This window comes from Melozone crissalis, unplaced genomic scaffold (genome assembly GCF_028551555.1).
Source record: "Melozone crissalis strain CALT ecotype California unplaced genomic scaffold, PUWL_Pcris_2 ptg000013l_1, whole genome shotgun sequence".
Taxonomy (NCBI): Eukaryota; Metazoa; Chordata; class Aves; order Passeriformes; family Passerellidae; genus Melozone; species Melozone crissalis.
The window spans coordinates 8,778,737-8,796,391 of record NW_026535791.1 but is presented as its reverse complement, the minus strand read 5'-3'; the positions used below and the strand labels follow the sequence as shown (position 1 = coordinate 8,796,391).

Here is a 17,655-nt window from a genome sequence, read left to right as displayed (position 1 = left end):
CTGTTTACCCAGGCCTCTGTAAGGAAAAAACCCACCAGATCAGAAGGTGCAACATACAAGGGCACCTAAGGCTTTGACTTGTTAACTATAAGGAAAATTAGATTAGCAATGGAGAAAAGAGATGCCTTTAAATCTCAGCAGTGCATAATCCATTTTCATACGAACTGTAAATCAGTATGCAGTAACAGATTTGAAGGTGCAGTTGATTAATGGGACAAGGACTTGAGCCAATCCCTCTATGCAAGCTGGCTCACCTCAACACAAAGACTTTTCTGCATTAGAGATATGACATTTGGAGAAAAAAGGAAATCAAGTAAAGGTACAAAGGGAGAATGCTATCTGAAGCTAATATACAAGTTAAGGAAAAGAGGTAGAAAAAATACTATGACTATTTGTAGAGAAACACCCAGAGAACCAGAACTGAGATGGTTAATTTTTGTCTTCAAAAATTAGAGAGAAGCCCATAATCTTGTCTAAAACCACTAAAAACACTTTCAGTGTGATAACATAACAGTTCTATTTTATTTAGAAAAATGTCATATAAAAGTAAATCATTTTTTCAATGAAATACATTTTAAATTGCTGATGGCAGAAACTGCTGGCAAAAGGATTTAACTATTGAGCCTGGTTTCTTGGGTTTATTTAAGTAGCTAATGGTAGATTTTTCAGACACAAAACCACAAAAAAGTCTGTGCTATTATAATAATGTGCGCCTTATTTGTCAAGTATTTGCTAGGAATGTGTAAATTAGAGTATAGTAAAGCTGTATGCATACAATACAGAACTGCAAAGCACACTCAGCATTGCATACACACATCCTAGATACTAAGTGACTTCAGTTGAAGGGCATAAAGATTTGTTGTTTTAGCATTCCCTCTATTTTCTCCAAAGTAGACTTAAAAAATCTCATGGTAAAACCTATAAAGTAAAATATTCATGTTCTTAGTTTATTTACTCACTTTTACCAATGGCAGTTCTCAGATCAGTGTTTGTAATTACATTCAGCATTTCCACCTGCTTCCACTGTCAGTTGCCCTTACATTACGCTTATTAAGCATTAACAAAAGACCCTCTAGTATCCCACAGGCTTTTGTGTCTCATTGCTCTGTGCCTGTTCCAAATGACCTTGCTGTAATGCAACCAGAGATACACAATGTGCCTTTTGCCCAGGCCCAGCTGGCTTCCTTTTGACTCCCTTCCCTGTGCACCCACAATGCTGAAAACATGAAAATTTTTATGCACTCAAGAAATTTTCATAGGTAAGAAAACTATTTACATAGAGACTGTCATGCATTACTAAACAAAATTATTACAAATATCTGCTTTGTAATAACTTTTAAGAGATCTGGAAAGAGAAACACTTCAAGGATGAAAGAATTTTTAATGTCAAACCATCAATCATTTTGATTCTGCAATGAAAATGTATTACTGTAGCTTTGTATTAGAAATATTATTTTCCAAATATTTGCATTAAACAGATTTTGAGTCAACTCCGAATTTCATTTAACTTCAGTACATTTTCTGTATTGAAAAAGAGAAAGTAATACTAGTACTGTCTTTTTTGAGATTCCAAATATACTGGAAAAAGCTTTTGCTTAGCCTACCATGCCAGTGAGGAACTAGGCATTTATTCAAAGAAATTGCCTAAAGAAAGAGGATTCCCTCAAAGAAGAACACACTTCATGCGGTATTCAAGATTTTGTCCTTATTCTCTATAAAAACTATCCATCTGGCAACCATGCACATGAACATTTCTGAATCTATATTCTTACAGTAGTGCCTTAAGAAGTCACTGCACCAATAAAATATTTACTGTTTCACACAGACCATGGAACAGGAGTGCAAATTTCATCAATCAGGACTCTGTAGTCCGAGTCTTTTGGAAGGTCTGCACAAATGCTCATAAACACTTGCCAAATACAAGTGCATTGAAAAATACATATAGAGATGATCTTTCATTTTTAGTATTGCCAAATAAAAGAAAAAAGAAAAAGAAAAGAGAGAGAGAATTGGAAAAGGCAGCTCCATGAGTAGGCAAGATCATCCAACCAAAGCACGACAGTGGTGAAGGCATTAGGCAATGGCTGGCCACTGGTAGTCAACTCCATTTGTTTTCACATTCTAGTATGCATGACCAGCCCTTTTCTCATGTTTCTGGCATACCAAACAGTAGCGAAACTATTTAGGCCTAAAGCTCTTTTGCTAGACTTAGTGAAGTGCCTAAGTAATATTTAAGAGACAAGGAAAAAAAAAATCTGCAACAAACCTAAAGAGGTCCAACCCTATCTTTTTTTCATTTTATGGTGTTTTTATTTCTCTCTAGCAATACAAGTAACAGTATAGAAGCATTCACTGATACCTAAAGGAATAAGAAACACAAAAAAATGTTTGAAAATTTGGAAGCAACAAGGTTTACGCTACTCTTTAAGCTATCCAAGTGTGAAATCCTTTGGCATTCTGATGCAATTCCCTTAAGGCATCAGATTTCAGTTAACATTAAAAAAACCCACAAAGAGCAACTACCACACATTAAAATTCCTTGAAAAAAAATAACTTCCATCCTTATAAATAAAATACATTAATGATCTTTAAGGCTGTGTTCCAAAAACAAGTATCTTTAAAGATAAAATGTAATAATTCATGGAAATTTTAAAGTTCTAGCTAGCTATTGGATTTTGGAAGACAGGTAAATTAAGTTATGACACCTAAAAATTCACTGGAGAGCAAAAGTAAATAACTTGGAAAGCCTACTGTGTTGTGAGCACTTATACCCATTGTAAGACAGTAAAATAGCAAGAGCTACTACAGTCCCAGATGCCCCCAGCAACAAGGAATTATAACTGAAAATTAAGTGCATAGAAAGGCAAACCTGAAAGTAAAAAGCAGTGATACCAGAGCCACAGGCCAACATGAAACACAAATTACAAAGCAAGTATCAAACAATTACCATTACTGAAAGCACAACAAAAAGAAGCCCCTCAAATCCTACCCATCCTCATCCCCCCAAAACTGAAGCACATCAATCTTTAAAGTCTCTTTTCCAACACATGTATTGAGTTCCCAAGTCAGCACATGCTTGGCTCCAGGAGACTGAGCTTACTGCTGTCAAAAATAAGAGAAAAAGTGCCAGGGGAGAGGAAATACCATTTTTAAAACTTCCATCAGACTACCACCTTTAAGATAGGTATTGGTAAAGATAGGCAAATTTCTTTATTTTTACCTATAATGAATGTAATTAGCCTTTATCTTATAGCTGAGGCCTTTACCACAAAACATCCATGATAATCAAATATATGCTGAGATTTTGCTTTTAGTTGTTGAGTTTCCTTTTTTTTTTTTTTTGTTAAACTACATGAGAACATAAAATTCTTTTAAAATCTTAAAATATAGTTTAGACTAAAGGACAGACTTCAAGTCTCCCTATCAAGTGTTCTGCAAGCCAGACATCAATAGCATACTTTGAAAAGAAGTCAGTACTGGTTTTACAATACTGGGAAGAAAATAACACAGTACTCTAAAATACCAGAAGGGGCTAATAGGAATAAAAGTCCAGCTGTATTAATAGCAGCATGCCAGGCAGACAGTCAATGAACAAGGGGATCATCACCAACTCATTTCTTATTAAACTGACTTTACATTCAAAGAGAAAAATCAAAATAAAGTCACTAAATGGACATAAAATAGTGTAAAATATGACCAGAATAAATGGAACAAATTTGGACACAACAGTGAAGTTTGAAGAATGTACTTTTAACACCTCAGAGACAAGATAACAAAGGTGTCTTGGCAGTTGGGTTGACAAAGAAAATAGAAACACATTTAATTAAAACAATTTTAACAATGTTAAAGAGCAAGAAAAAAAGGAATTTAAAAGGAAAAAAATACAAGAGCATAAATTTTCAAAGAAGATAGAAGTAAAAAGAACAGAGAGACAAATTTTACCCTCTTTAATATAAAAAATATGTATTAAAAGAAAAAAATAGTTAAATGCCATAGAAGTGAAAAGGAAATCTGTGATTCTCCAGAAATATAAAAGAAGAACTTGGAAAAGATAAACAGAAAAAACTCTGAACAGTATCCAGGCACACCAAAAAGAAAGAAGTTGTTTAAAAATGGGACTGTTAGGCAAAGTCAACTGGGAGATCACTCAGAAACCTGGACGGGCACATCTTCCAGAAGAGAAGAAATATGGAAGAACTTTGAAGTCTTATAGGTATGCCAGCTGGAACTTCAGCACAACTTAAACATGCTCTTAATTTAAATATCTATGTCAGCTGTCTATGTAAGTACTCCTTCCTGACAGCAAAAATCTTGGCAACTTAGATGGTGAAATCCAGAGAACTATTCAGTTCATCACATATAGATTTCTATGTCACGAAGGTACACAGAATGGATTACAGGGACAGCAGAGACATTGTCATCCACACAACTGGTCTTCACTGAACTCTAGCAATTTTTCACAGATACTAGGCTATCACTTAAGGACTTCAGTGAGAATGCAAATTGTTCTTTTTCAAAGCATCTCTTCAAGATATGTTAGGACTCCTGGATTTGGGAGTGTTTGGGGGAGTGAATTTGTTTTATATTTTTTTACAGCTGCATTATCCCAGATTAATACCACCAAAAGCTAAAACAACTAAAAGAAAGTAATATCTCAATGACTTGGTTAAAAAACATTTAAGCAAGAGGCAAGATAATTTAATAGAAGTTTTACTTCTGAGCTGCTAAAAGCAGCATAGTTACAAATTAAACCTATTTTGTTAGTTCATTATTAATATATCAAAGAATCACAAAATGATTTAGGTTGAAAGTTGGATAGGTCCCCTGCTCAAGCAAGGCCATCTAGAACAGGTTGGCCAGGATCATGTCCAGATACCTTCTGACTATGCATCAGGTGAGAGACTCCACCACCTCTCTGAAGCACCTGTGCCAGTAGTCTGTCACCCTCAAAATTTAAAAAAACCCCACATTTCTTAATGTTCAGGAGAAACTTCCTGTGTTCCAGATTATGCCTATTGCCTTTCTGGACTTGTCACTGAGAACTGCTGAAAAAAGACTTTCTGCATCCTCTACACACTCTCTAATCAGGTATTTACATACATTAATAAGACCCCCCCCTCAGGCTTCTCCAGGCTGAAAGATACTAGCTGTCTCAGATTTCAGTCATAGGAGAGAGATTCTAGTTCCTTCATGATTTTAGTGGTCTTTTATTAGGCTCTCTCCAGTTATGTCCAATTCCCTTCTGTACAGGAGTGTCCAGCACCAGACACAGAACTCAAGGTGTGACCCTCACCTGTGCTGAATAATGGAAAAGGATCAACAGCCTCAATGTGCTGGCAGTAATTTACTTAATGCAGCTCAGGGTAGCATTTGCCTTCTTTGCTGCAAGGTCACATTGCTGGCTCACGTTCAACTTGGTGTTCACCAGAAGCCTCAGGGCCTTTTTGAAAAGTTGATTTCTCCCTGCCAAGTACTGGCGTATGTGGTTGGTCTTCCACAGGTGCAATATTTTGCAGTTCCCCTTGTTGAACACCATGAGGTGTTCAGCTCACCAATGGCAGCATGACCCTCTGGGGTATCAGCCACTCCTTGCAGCTGGTGTCATCCGCAAACTTGCTAAGGGCGCACTCTGTCCCTTATCAACTGGACTGGACCCAGTATTGACCCTTGGGGTACATTGCTGGTAACTGGCCTTATGACGGACTGCAAGCCACTGATCTCCACTCTCTGGGACAGCCATTCACTGGGTTTCAAGACATGTCACAGTCTATCTGTGCTCATAGGAATGAAATCAACTGCACTCGTATGAGGATCTTGCAGGAGACAGTGCTGAATGCCTCAGTGAAGTTCAGATATAGGCAATATCCACTGCTCTTCCCTCATCTACCGATTTCATCACAGAATGTTACTGGATAGGACAAGCATGACTTCCCCTTGGTCAAACCATGTTGACTGCTCCTGATGACTTTCTCAACCTTCATGTGCCTGGAAATGGTTTCCAGGATTAGCTGCCCCATCACCCTCCCAGGGACTGAGGTGAAGCTGTAGACTCACAGATCCTTCTTGCCATTCTTGAAGATCGGAGGAAAATATATGACAGTTCTTTGTCTTATTCATATAGAACCTAAGTACAAGATCCAGTGTCTAAACATGCAAAGTAAAAATTAAACACAAAATCTCTTATGTTTGAGATAAAAGGAACAGCCACAAAACCAGTAACAAAATAAAATGGATATTGCTGAATGGGACTAGTTACTGGTACATTACACATTCAGGCTTTCTTATCCAAAATTATTTTGTGGAAAATTCTTGTCATATGTTAAAATAAAAGTGTCATAAACAATGAATTTTTTGAAGTAATTTTAAAAACCAAGAAGGTTGTCAGCTACTTTGCTCATTTTTTAGATTACTATAGCACTCCACTTGTTTTACTATGGTGTAATAAAAAGGAAGAGCAACTTCAGCTAGTATAATTGTCTCTCAAAAGCTTTTCTAATTACATGAAAGATTGCAACTATGACCATTTATTGTTACATGGTGAGAAAAAACAATGCCAATACGAATGCTTGACTTAATACTGAATATTGCCTCTTTCCAAACATGCACAAAAAGACTTGCAGTAATCTTCACAATCCAGGCTCCTAGTCATTTTCCAGGACTTTGAAAAAATCTTCTGATGTCAACTTCAGTGCCAAGATCCTTGCTCTTTCAGATATTGCATCCAAATACTTTTAAGAATGCCCCTCCACTTTATTCCTCAAACCAAGTGGTAAACACATTTCCATATAACTGTGAGAGCTTTACATGAAGTTCCTCTAAGAGCAGGCATGCTACAATGAAAACCTCAAGAAAGGTGCTCAGGATAGAAGCAGGACAGAGGTACTATGACTGCAAGATATTGGCAATCATAGAATGGTTTGGGTTGGAAAGATATTGGCAATGATAGAATCATAGAATGGTTTGGGTTGGAGGGGACCTTAAAGATCAGCTAGTCTCTAAGTGTTCCAATACCCTGCCACGGCAGGGACACCTTCCACTAGACCAGGTTGCTCTAAGCCCATCCAGCCTGGCCTTGAACACTTCCAAGGATGGTGCAACTCTCTGGGTAACCTGTACCAGGTACCAGGGTCTCATCACCCTAATAGTAAAACTTTTCTCTCTAATATCTAACCTAAAACTACCTGCCCTCTTTAAGAAGAGTTGTCCTATCACTGCTCACCTTCGTAAAAAGTTCCTCTCCAGCTCTCTTTCAGGCCCCTTTATGGACTGGAAGGCTGCTCCAGCTCTTCCTGAGCCTTTTCTCATCCAGGCTGAACAACCTCAACTCTCAGCCTGTTTTCAGAGAAGAGGTGCTCTAGTCCTCTGATCATCATTATGACCCTTTTTTGGATCCACTCCAACATCTTATGATGGCTCAAATGATTCAAATGAATCTTTAATAAAAGTGGCCACATGGCCACCATGAGAGAGTTAAAGAATGCACTGCCATTGAAACAAAGTCTTATCAGCTTCTTCTCTTCTAGCCATAAATTTCTATATGCTGTCATGCTGGATGAATTTTCTAGGGCATCAAGTGATAGCAAAACTCTTTATGTTGACTGCCACAACAAAATCAAAAATTACTGAACAGCAAGAAAGCATCAGATTGACTTTACTTATTGTCAAATTTCATAATTTGTCAACACATACACAAAAATTCTCAATTCTTATTGTGATCAATGTTCACTTCCAGTTTTATTTGGCTTTGGTTTTCATTACATTAACATAATTTATCATGCTTTGATATCAAGATTTATCAACTTCTCTCACCAGATTTGGCTCACTTCTCAGTTTAGGCCAACCCTCTGCAGCAACATTTCCAGTGCCCACTCATACAACTTAGTTATGCTATGACAGGGGTCAGCAGATGGCACTATTACACATTTTTTAATACTATGCTTTTTATTGTAAATCTTTCTTGAACAGAAACCTTTGCTGTTTTGATTGGTGTGTGTGTGCAAGTGCGCACATAAAAGATAAATTTCAGTAGAACAATTCTAGCATTGTACTCATGGTACAGGCTGCAGCTTATGAAAAAAATCTGCCTACATAACATCTAATAATTACCACTATTTCAAGGTCACAGGCTGTTAAACACAAAGTATGGCTGACATACACCGAAACTCAAACCACATTTTCTCTCTAGTAAGAAATGGACATGAAAGCCATAATAATTATTACCATAATGAAACAAAGTCACATAAACACACTGGAGCATTAGACTTCCATTTCCTCTATAAAGCAGAATGTCTAGCAGACTCTAACATATGTACTAGAGAACAGAATGAAAGATAAATATTGCTTACATTCTCTTGCAATCATGCAACCCACCCCTTCCTTTCTATAAATTAACAGAGTATTTATAATATCATTGCTTAGACTGGGATTGTTTAATCTTTTTCCCTAGGTTAAATTGAAGAAGCAGTATTGAACAAACCAAAAAAAAATTACCCTGGGAAGGATTTCTAATCTCAAAGAGGAAAGAAAATACTGAAGACATGCATGGTGAAAACCTAATTTTTTTAAAAAAAGCAACATGTCAAGCATTCAAACTGCCTTTTGCACATGCATCATTTTCTAGAAGCTTACTCAGCTAAAACCTTACCCATACATGTCATTCAAACTGAACAGACAACCTTTCTTCTTTAGCTATATATTTCATCCTTGTTTACTATATTCATTCTGACCTTGAAATTCCCACCTAGCCAACTATTCTGAATGAATTCAGCTCTTTCATCCTGTTAGTTTACTCTAAAGTGCATGCAATCTAGAGAAAGCAGACATAATTTCTATTTAAGCAAAAGCTATTAATGGTGTAAACTAGTCAAATAATATGTAAACAGAGAGATAGGAATGTATTTTCTTGCTATTAATGTAGTACATTTTCCTGCAACAAAGCCAGAGAGAAGTTGTTTGCACAGAGTAGAGTATTGAAAAATTCACCAGACTAGAATTCTTCCCATCTTCACTCACACAGCCAAACTCTACTTCAAACAGCTTCATGCTTGTTCAGTATTCTGCAATTCCCATGATGTTAGCTGGAGCAATCATCTCTCCCCTTCATCCAAGTGACACCAGTACTCAAAGGGAATTCAGAGTGGCAAAAAGGATCAAGTTACCGCTTCAGAACTTGCCTCAATTCCAGAAACAGTCAGAGGTCTGGGGTTGTTGGAATGACAATGCTTAAGTAGAGAAGCACACAGATTACAGGATAATACTGATGTTGAAGCACATGGTAATGTCTAGAAAAACACCAGAACAAAGGGTGATTGCTGATCAGTGGAGACCACAGCAAAATGCTGGAATATATGGAGCAACCTACTTCTCTGGGCTGACTCTGCTGTTCCACTTTCCCTGTCCTCTCCAGCTTTCATTCCTACTCCAATCACTGAGAAGGAACTTGCAGCAACACTGCAGAAACCCATTCAAAGGCTTCAAGATTGTGTAAATATTTAAATATTTATTCAAGTTGGAATAAACAAATTACAATCTCTTTTGGCCAAAATATCTACTTTTAGTTCCAAATTCCTGAAAACCCTAGTTACAACAAAGTCTGTACCCATTATTTGAACTAGAATTGCCTTTTTGGCTTTTAATTTGAAACAAAACAAAGGTTAAAATTGAGCTATCACAATATACAAGAATTTAATGACTTTCAAGAGTAAAATAAAAGTGATAAATTTGCTTATTTCACCTAATGTCTTCAGCAGTTACTCTTCTTAGCCTGTTTAGTAATTTCATAGTCACTTGCTTTTCTTCATCTAACTAATCTACCTCTTCAATTTAAGTCTTCAAGCAACTGTGATAATTGGACTCCCAAATAAGGCTACAGTAGGACAGTATTGCCTACAAAAAAGTAATCAAACTGACAAGTTTAAGTTCCTATTGTGGTTAGTGTGGGAAGACACCATAATTTTCAAGTTCAGTAAGATGTATCTAGAGTAAATATTTTTCCATTCAATATTTATAGAATTGTCGATGCTATTGAAGATTCCGTGACTGGATGAAAACTATAATTTTTAGCTACTTAAATAATACATTTGAAATACAATTTTAAGAAAGCTCTCTGAAAGAAGGGGAAAAAAACAACATTTCAAGGTAAAAGACAGAATGGATATGTTTGGTTTATTACATATTCTTTTTAAATTGCTTTTATCATTTCCTCATGAAATTAGACTAAAAAGTAGATTCTCATAGCCAGGCATGGTACAAATCCTAAAGTGAGATGCGTATTTGGCAATAAACATGGAATTTATGGCATGACAATACAAAAGAACAAAAATCTCAAACCAATTGCTTCAACGGTTGTTTTTGGTTGGTAGGTCAAGTGATGAACCAATGACTCAATTATTAATCCGAAAGACAAAGCATGATTTAAATTCTAGCTTGTCTTTTTAAACTATAGTTCCATTTTTGTAATACAGAAAAGAATACTTTCTTTTTCTAAAAGAAGCTTCCCATCTTCCTATTCTTAATGTTACAGTAAAGGAAGTTTGATGGACACAGACCACCCTTTTCCCCCAGAAGTTACAATCTCAAATACAGCATTTTTTGCTCTCTAAGAAAACAGTATTTGCAAATGAAGCTGCAGTTTAGGAGAGGACAGGGATGGTTTACTCCCACCCAATGGCAATGACCAATGTTAGGAGTTTCCAATGCAAAGTCACTAGAAAAGAACTTCTCAAGTTTTATTTGATAAGTAGGAGAAAGCACAAATAAACACAGCACAAGCTCCTAATTAATGAAGATTGCAGCCAATGAATTTCCCTTTATTAACAAGTCAGTTTAAAAAAACCATAACTGAAATATAAAAGCAAAATTTATTGTTGACTCATTTCTCTACAGAAAACACTACAGAAATACTACCTCTAATGTCATGTGTATGGAGATGATAGCACAATTTACCTTCTCCTCCACAAGGTGCAGATTTTGCTTGACTAAAATGAGTGTACTTTATATATATTAAGACCTCCTTTTCTTTCTGCTAATAACACTGTTGGACTACACTGAAGTTTCCATCCTGCATGTATTGTAGAGCCCCAGTGCCTTGCTGGGTTTTCCTCCTTTTTCCTCTCTCCCCAGACACCTAGTATTTGTCCTTGCAGGAGGAAAGAGGACAGGAGACAAAGCAGCAGCTTATACTTGCTTGCAAAACCAGCAACATTTCCGAGAAGGTCTACAGATGCTGTGCCCTGAAGGATCATTACCAAGATTTCCAGCAGAGTAAGATTCTTTGTATATAAAGCAGCACAGTAATTGCTCAAGAGACAGACAAAAACCAAACAGCAAATACCAACAAATTTTTTGTTGTTTTTTCTTGTTACTTCTTGCAAGTACTGTCTCCTTTCTATTACTGTAAAATATTTGTATGCTTAACAAATATTTTTCTTTTATCAGAACAGTTAGAGAAAGAACTCAAACTAGCAACATTATGAAAACACTAGAAAAATTGTCCCTGCCTTTGGAGAGCCTGCCCTGAATTTCAGCAAACAGGCAAAAAGAGACAATGTCCCATATCTGTAAGTCATTCAAGACTAAACAAAGAAAATAACATGTATCTAAGTAAATTCAATTCCTTACATCTAAAACTGCTTAAATAATTGTGCAATTTATTCTTTAATAGCAAACATTCATTAGAACTAAATTTCAAATTACAGTTGAAATTATCACAAACTGTAAACCCACTGTAGGAATGCATAGTCTAATTAAGGCATCTAAGAAATAAATTTAGCTAAACAGAACTGTCATTGTTAAAGTATCACAGTCTGCTTGCTGAAGGGCTAAACCACTACTCAACAAAGAAGTCTCAAATACACTTATAGTTTTTGTTAATAAAGTTTAGTAGTACCTTCATCATTATCAGTTCATTCAATTGCTGAAACAGCTTAAGATAACACCCAAAGAAAAAACCCAAACCCCACATCCCTTTTTCATCTATGAATATAAGTGAAAAGGCAGATCTACAAGTTCTAATGTCATGAAGAACCAGAAACTCAGTTAATTGAGTCTCAAACCACCTGCACTATTTCAGCAGCTGTTTTAAATGCAAAGATTTTGAGGAACTGTAATTAGAACACCTAAAATTACAGCATATTTACCAACAAAAGCAGCTCAAAAATTCTAGGCTTTGATGCTCACTGACAGAAAGGCAGCTTCAAGCTCAGAATGAGGCTTTATTTAGGGGTATATTAGAACATCTTAATGGTAAAAAGCACTGAGCTTTCCTTTATTAAATGTAACTGAAAAAGCACAGAAGTAAAAGATACAGTGATAGACAAAACACAATAAAATGAATACAATTCTGATACTCTGAAAATACACACCTAGGCCTTTAATAAATTACTTAGAATTAAGATTATGACCGAATTCTAAAAAATTCTTTATCAAACTCCCAAAGGCTTGGATACCTGCTGTACCCCTCCTCCCCCACACCAAAAAAAGTCCCCCCTCAATTAGAAACTTCAGGAAAGTATAACACTAAATGGTTATAGTAAAACTAGCTCTGATTTCTGAAGTAACATAATTCAAGAAGAATCTACATTTTTTTTTTTACTTCAAAGCTATCAACATTCAGGGGAAAAAAAAAAAAAAAAAAAGGAGGCAGGAACATTAGAAATCCCTGTGGTTTCTGTCTAGGGCTGCAGTCTTCCTAAGCTGAAAACTAATTGTAAGCACCGATTTGATTTTACATGCAAGAAGAATTTCTCTATGGCCTTCTCCAAATCTCTTGTGAGAAAAGGCAAGAATATCAGGTAAGGTTCTAAAAACTAGGCCCTGAAAACAACCATGGATTCTGATGTAAATCCAAGAAACAGGGTTTATCAGTAGGACTAGTGGAGAATGGTGAAGTTTGTTACATTTTTTACTATTAAACAAAAGAAACAGTGATTTTTTTTTTCCGTCCATAGACACTATCAGCCTCTTCTTAGGCCTGCATCTAATACTACAAAAGGTTAAATACAAACAAGCATTTAAGAAGTAAAATTTCATGTTAAAATATTTAATGCTAAAAAGTAATATTTTCTTAGAGGTAAGTTTTCTGTTTTTGAAATCTCCCATTATGATTGTTGAAACTATCACTTTATTTGACCTAGAAATATTTGCAGTCTGTATTTTTGAAGTGAAAAAGTTATTCTGAACCCCTCTTACTGAAAGCCATTTTAAACATTTAAAATTACCATTGTATTATCTATATAATGAATGCATAGTAATTTCATAGTATATGTTTAAATAGTCAGGCTCTTGACAAAAAAAGATTAACAAATCACAGGAGTGCATTCTAACAATAGGGGAGGAAAAAAGAGGCCACTTTTGATGCTCGCAATAAGCATGAAAGTTTGTAAAGACATGAACACTTGGACAAACCAAGAGCTTAGGACCATCAATCTAATGTGACAAGACATACTTAAAAAAATAGAACAAGCAAAAAAAACCTAACTAACAAAAAACCCCCCAAACTTCTAAAACTTTTTTTTAGCTTAATCAGGCTGTATCATGGAAAGTCTGACTATCTCTATGGAAAAGGATTATGACTGCTTTCAACTAATGCAGACATTCCTGACTCTTCTGGAATTATTCCAGCAGTCTCACAACAAAATTATTCCATATCTGGTGTCCACCAAATACCCAACCACTGCTCTGGGAAAAGGCTGATTAGAAGCCTCTTCTGCTTTTGTTGCCTTTCTGGCAGCATCATCTCAGTATGAGAGTGATTCCCAATTCACAAACTGAAAAATATCTACTTTGCCCCATGTAACTCTCTGTAAGTCACTGCAGACCTCCTTTATGTGGACTGCTTTCTCTCAAGCACACATAGCCTGTGGAAAAAAAAGCCTTTGGATAGATGCACACACAAATTTCCAAAGCAAATTCTACAACTGCTATTAAATCAAAGCATAGTAGATATAAATATTTAAGATAAGGGATCAGGACAGTGCTTTCAAGCATGATTACCTTCAAACTTCCCTTTCTTTTTCTACCATGAGTGAAGGATTTTATTTTTGCAAATACCATTTTCAGTGAAGCGGAATATTCTTTTTGATAGCCCACAGCAGAACATCCATGACAGAATGAACTACATTCAAAACACCCTTTAATACTATGTTTCTTATGAAGGATTTAATTAAGAAAAGCTGTATCATATCATTCAAGAATTTCAGGATCACAGAGATCTAGATGTTATGCAATATCCTTATAAAAACAGAAATGTTGGAACAACAATGGAACAGAGCTCTACTGTAACCAGACTGAAATTTCCATGGAAAAGAAATCTGCTAATCAGTATGTACTAGTTCTGTATACAAAATAGGGATTAACCTATTTTCCCCCATGTACCATCTGGATGCTAGGCAAATGAAAAAAAAAATCTATTTTCACCTGCTACAAAATTTATACACTTAATCATATTGTGCTAAGATCTGCATTAAATATGCATATTCATACCCCATTGCATTAAAACTCAGAGCTATTCCTACATGTTCCATGCTCCCAGATACTGACTTGAAAGCCCTGCTTTGCTCATGAGATAAGCTCTACAAGAGTTAAAACCTTACAAAACACATTAATTGTTTTTACTGCTGAAACAACTACAGAGACGAAAGAATCAAAGAATGGCCTATGCTAGCTTACAGCTTTTTTAAAAACGTGTTCAGATTTTAGCAAACGTGAAGCTTCACAAGGTAAATGGCCCAAATCAAAATGCGCATTTTAAGAGAGTATGAACTCTTACATCTTTAAAAATAATCACCAAAGACTTCTGCTAGTTTCATAGAATAATTTATGTTGATCTGCAAATGCCAGCAGGGAATCTAAAAGCAGTACTCTATTTTAGAACAAGCACTGCCACAAAAAAAAAAATAGCTGTTCTTTTGAAACAGTTTGATACTTAGTATTTCTTTTTCACCTCTCCTCCACATAATACACAATAACCACTAAATTGCCTCCCTTTCAAAATAAATAGTTATCACAGATGAGCTTTACTGTCAATGTAGAGCTGATATCCATAAAAGACATCGCACTTATCTGTGCTAAAATCTTTGAGGTCCACTAAAAGACCATGTGAACCATTATGACATCTTCCGTGTTGAATTTGGAATTAAAGAATTTTCCCAGCAGGTCTAAGGCTTTATTTACTGTCCATTTTATCCAAGAAAAGCAAAAATGCAACTGGTACAGAAAACTGAAGTCTCTCTCTCTGTTGACCACGACTGGAAAGATACTCCTTCAGAAGGCGATTTGATCTTCCCATGTTAGTCAGGTGATAAATATCTTGCACAATCTTACCAGTAATGGTACAGAAATAATCTTTTAACAGAAAAAACGCCTACTACAGTTGGCAAGTTTATGAAGCATAGAGCTGCTATCAGTTTAAGGCTTTCAGCTAGAATAAAACTGTTCTAAGCTGCTGTGTCTATCAGACTGCTGTTGTGCTTAGTGCCTATGCTACGGCACAGATCCTAGATGTGTCTCCTGAGCAGTATCCATTAAACAATATTATGCTGCATCTTCACATCCTCATTAAGTGAGGTGGTATAACAAGTTAGAAATGATGAAATCATTTAGTAAGACAGCTCTGCATCCACATCCACGTGGCACTGATAAATAATCAGCTATAAATCAAGCACGTGATCCATATGAAAGATATGCAAATAGCCTGCAGCTCCATACAGGAAACTGCAGTCCAGCAAGACATGAACATCTGTGCAAAAGAGTAATCAAAAGGTCTAAATTGGAGGAAAAAACCCAAAACTTGATTGAATGCACCTTATCCTGCATCTCTTTTTGAGCATCCTCTGATGACAAGCAGCAATTGAGCATACAGATGATAGAAAAGACAAACTTCCTTGACAGAAGTATCCTGTGCTCAGAGGAAATCTCTTCAAACAAAAGATGCAGAGGCAAACAGTTTATCCATCAAATGATACAGTAAAGTGTGTTAAACAGTGCTTATTCCCTCTTTCTCCCATAAAGGGAAAAAATCATATTCATCTAGGAAAAAGACTCTCATGGTAACAACTTTATTAATAGCATTTATCAACGTTGCCTGGGAGTAGTCTGAAAATAGTGCTGGCAAATTAATGGATGACTAGCATGAAATAATGGAAATCTGATCCCCTGCTGTAAGACCAGGACTGAGAGAATGGACAACTCTCAGTTGACCCTGACCTTGTAAATGATCTGCTGCTCCAGCAGGATCCCTACACATCTATGGGGCCTGATGGGATTCACCAAAGAATCTCCAAAGAGCTCAGCAATGCCACTGCAAAGTCTCTCTTGATGACTTGTGATAGTCATGGGAGAGTGCCCAGCTGAACTGCTTGTCAAACCCAATTTCCTTCTACAACAGGGAAACCCACCTCCTTGATCTTGGAAAGCCAGTAGATGTTACCTTTCTGGACTACAGCAAAGCTTTTGATACTCTTTTTCTCAGAGTATTCCTCTGGAGAAAGCGTCCACATTCAGATGGATAGCTGTTACATGATCAGTGAGCAACCAGCCCACAAGTCAGGCACAAAGTTTTAGTGATTGGGGTGACATCAGCCTGACCACCGGTCACTAGTGGGGTTCTGCATGGTTCTATCCTCACCCCTGTTCTCTTCAGCATCTTTATTCGTGGCTTGGACACGGGACCTGGAGGAATACTAAGTTTGCCAACAACATTGCACTGGGGAGAGCTGTCAAATCCCTAGCAGGCAGAGAGGTGCTGCAAAGATACCTCGAGAAATTAGAGAAAAGGGCAATGACAAACCACACAAGGTTTGAGAAGCAAAACTGTCAGATTCTACACCTGGAATGGCAAAACCCTGCCTGTGTGTACAGACTGGAGAATGAGTAGCTGGAGAGCAGCCCTGTCTAAAGGGACCTGGGGGTCCTGCTTGATAACAAGCTGAATGTAAGTCATTGTGCCCTGGCAGCCAGGAGGTGCAGGCATGTCCTGGGTGCATCAGGCACAGCATCATCAGCTGGGCAAGGGAGGGGATTGTCCCCCTCTGCTCTGAACTGGGGTGGCCACAACTCGAATGCTGAGGGCAGTTTTGGGCACCAAAATTTTAAAAAGACATTGGAGCTATTAGAGAGCATCCAAAGGAGAGCCATGAGGATGGTGAAGGGTCTGGAGGGAAAGCTGTGTGAGGAGTGGCTGAGGTCACCTGGTCTGTTCAGCCTGGAGGAGACTGGGGAGACGTCATGGTGGTCAACATCCTCATGAGGGGAACTGCAGGGGCAGGCACTGATCTCTTCCCTCTGGTAACTGCTGACAGTACTCAAGGAAACAGCATGAAACTGAACAAAGGCAGCTTTAGGTTGGATATCGGGAAAAAGCTTTTCACTCAGATGGTGGTTGGGCACTGGAACTGGCTCCCCAATGAAGTGGTCACAGCACCAGCCTGACAGAGTTCAAGAAGCATTTGGGCAATGCTCTCAGACACATGGTGTAATTATTGGGGTGTTCTGTGCAGGACCAGGAATTGGACTCAATGACCCTGATGGTTCCCTTCCAACTCAGCACATTCTATATTTCTGTTTTCCCATATTTCCAGTGGGGTACCCGAAAAACAGAAGTAAGGAAGAAATGAGAGATTTAGCTGAGTAACAGCATCTATGAAAAAAAGCCTGAGG

General features: G+C 37.1%; 1 protein-coding gene across 4 annotated transcripts in view; it reads right to left on the bottom strand.

Moving 5' to 3' along the window:
• Positions 1-17,655, bottom strand: part of NBEA (neurobeachin) — a 452,437-nt gene that overhangs the window by 397,063 nt on the left and 37,719 nt on the right. The gene's annotated exons all lie outside the window — the stretch shown is intronic.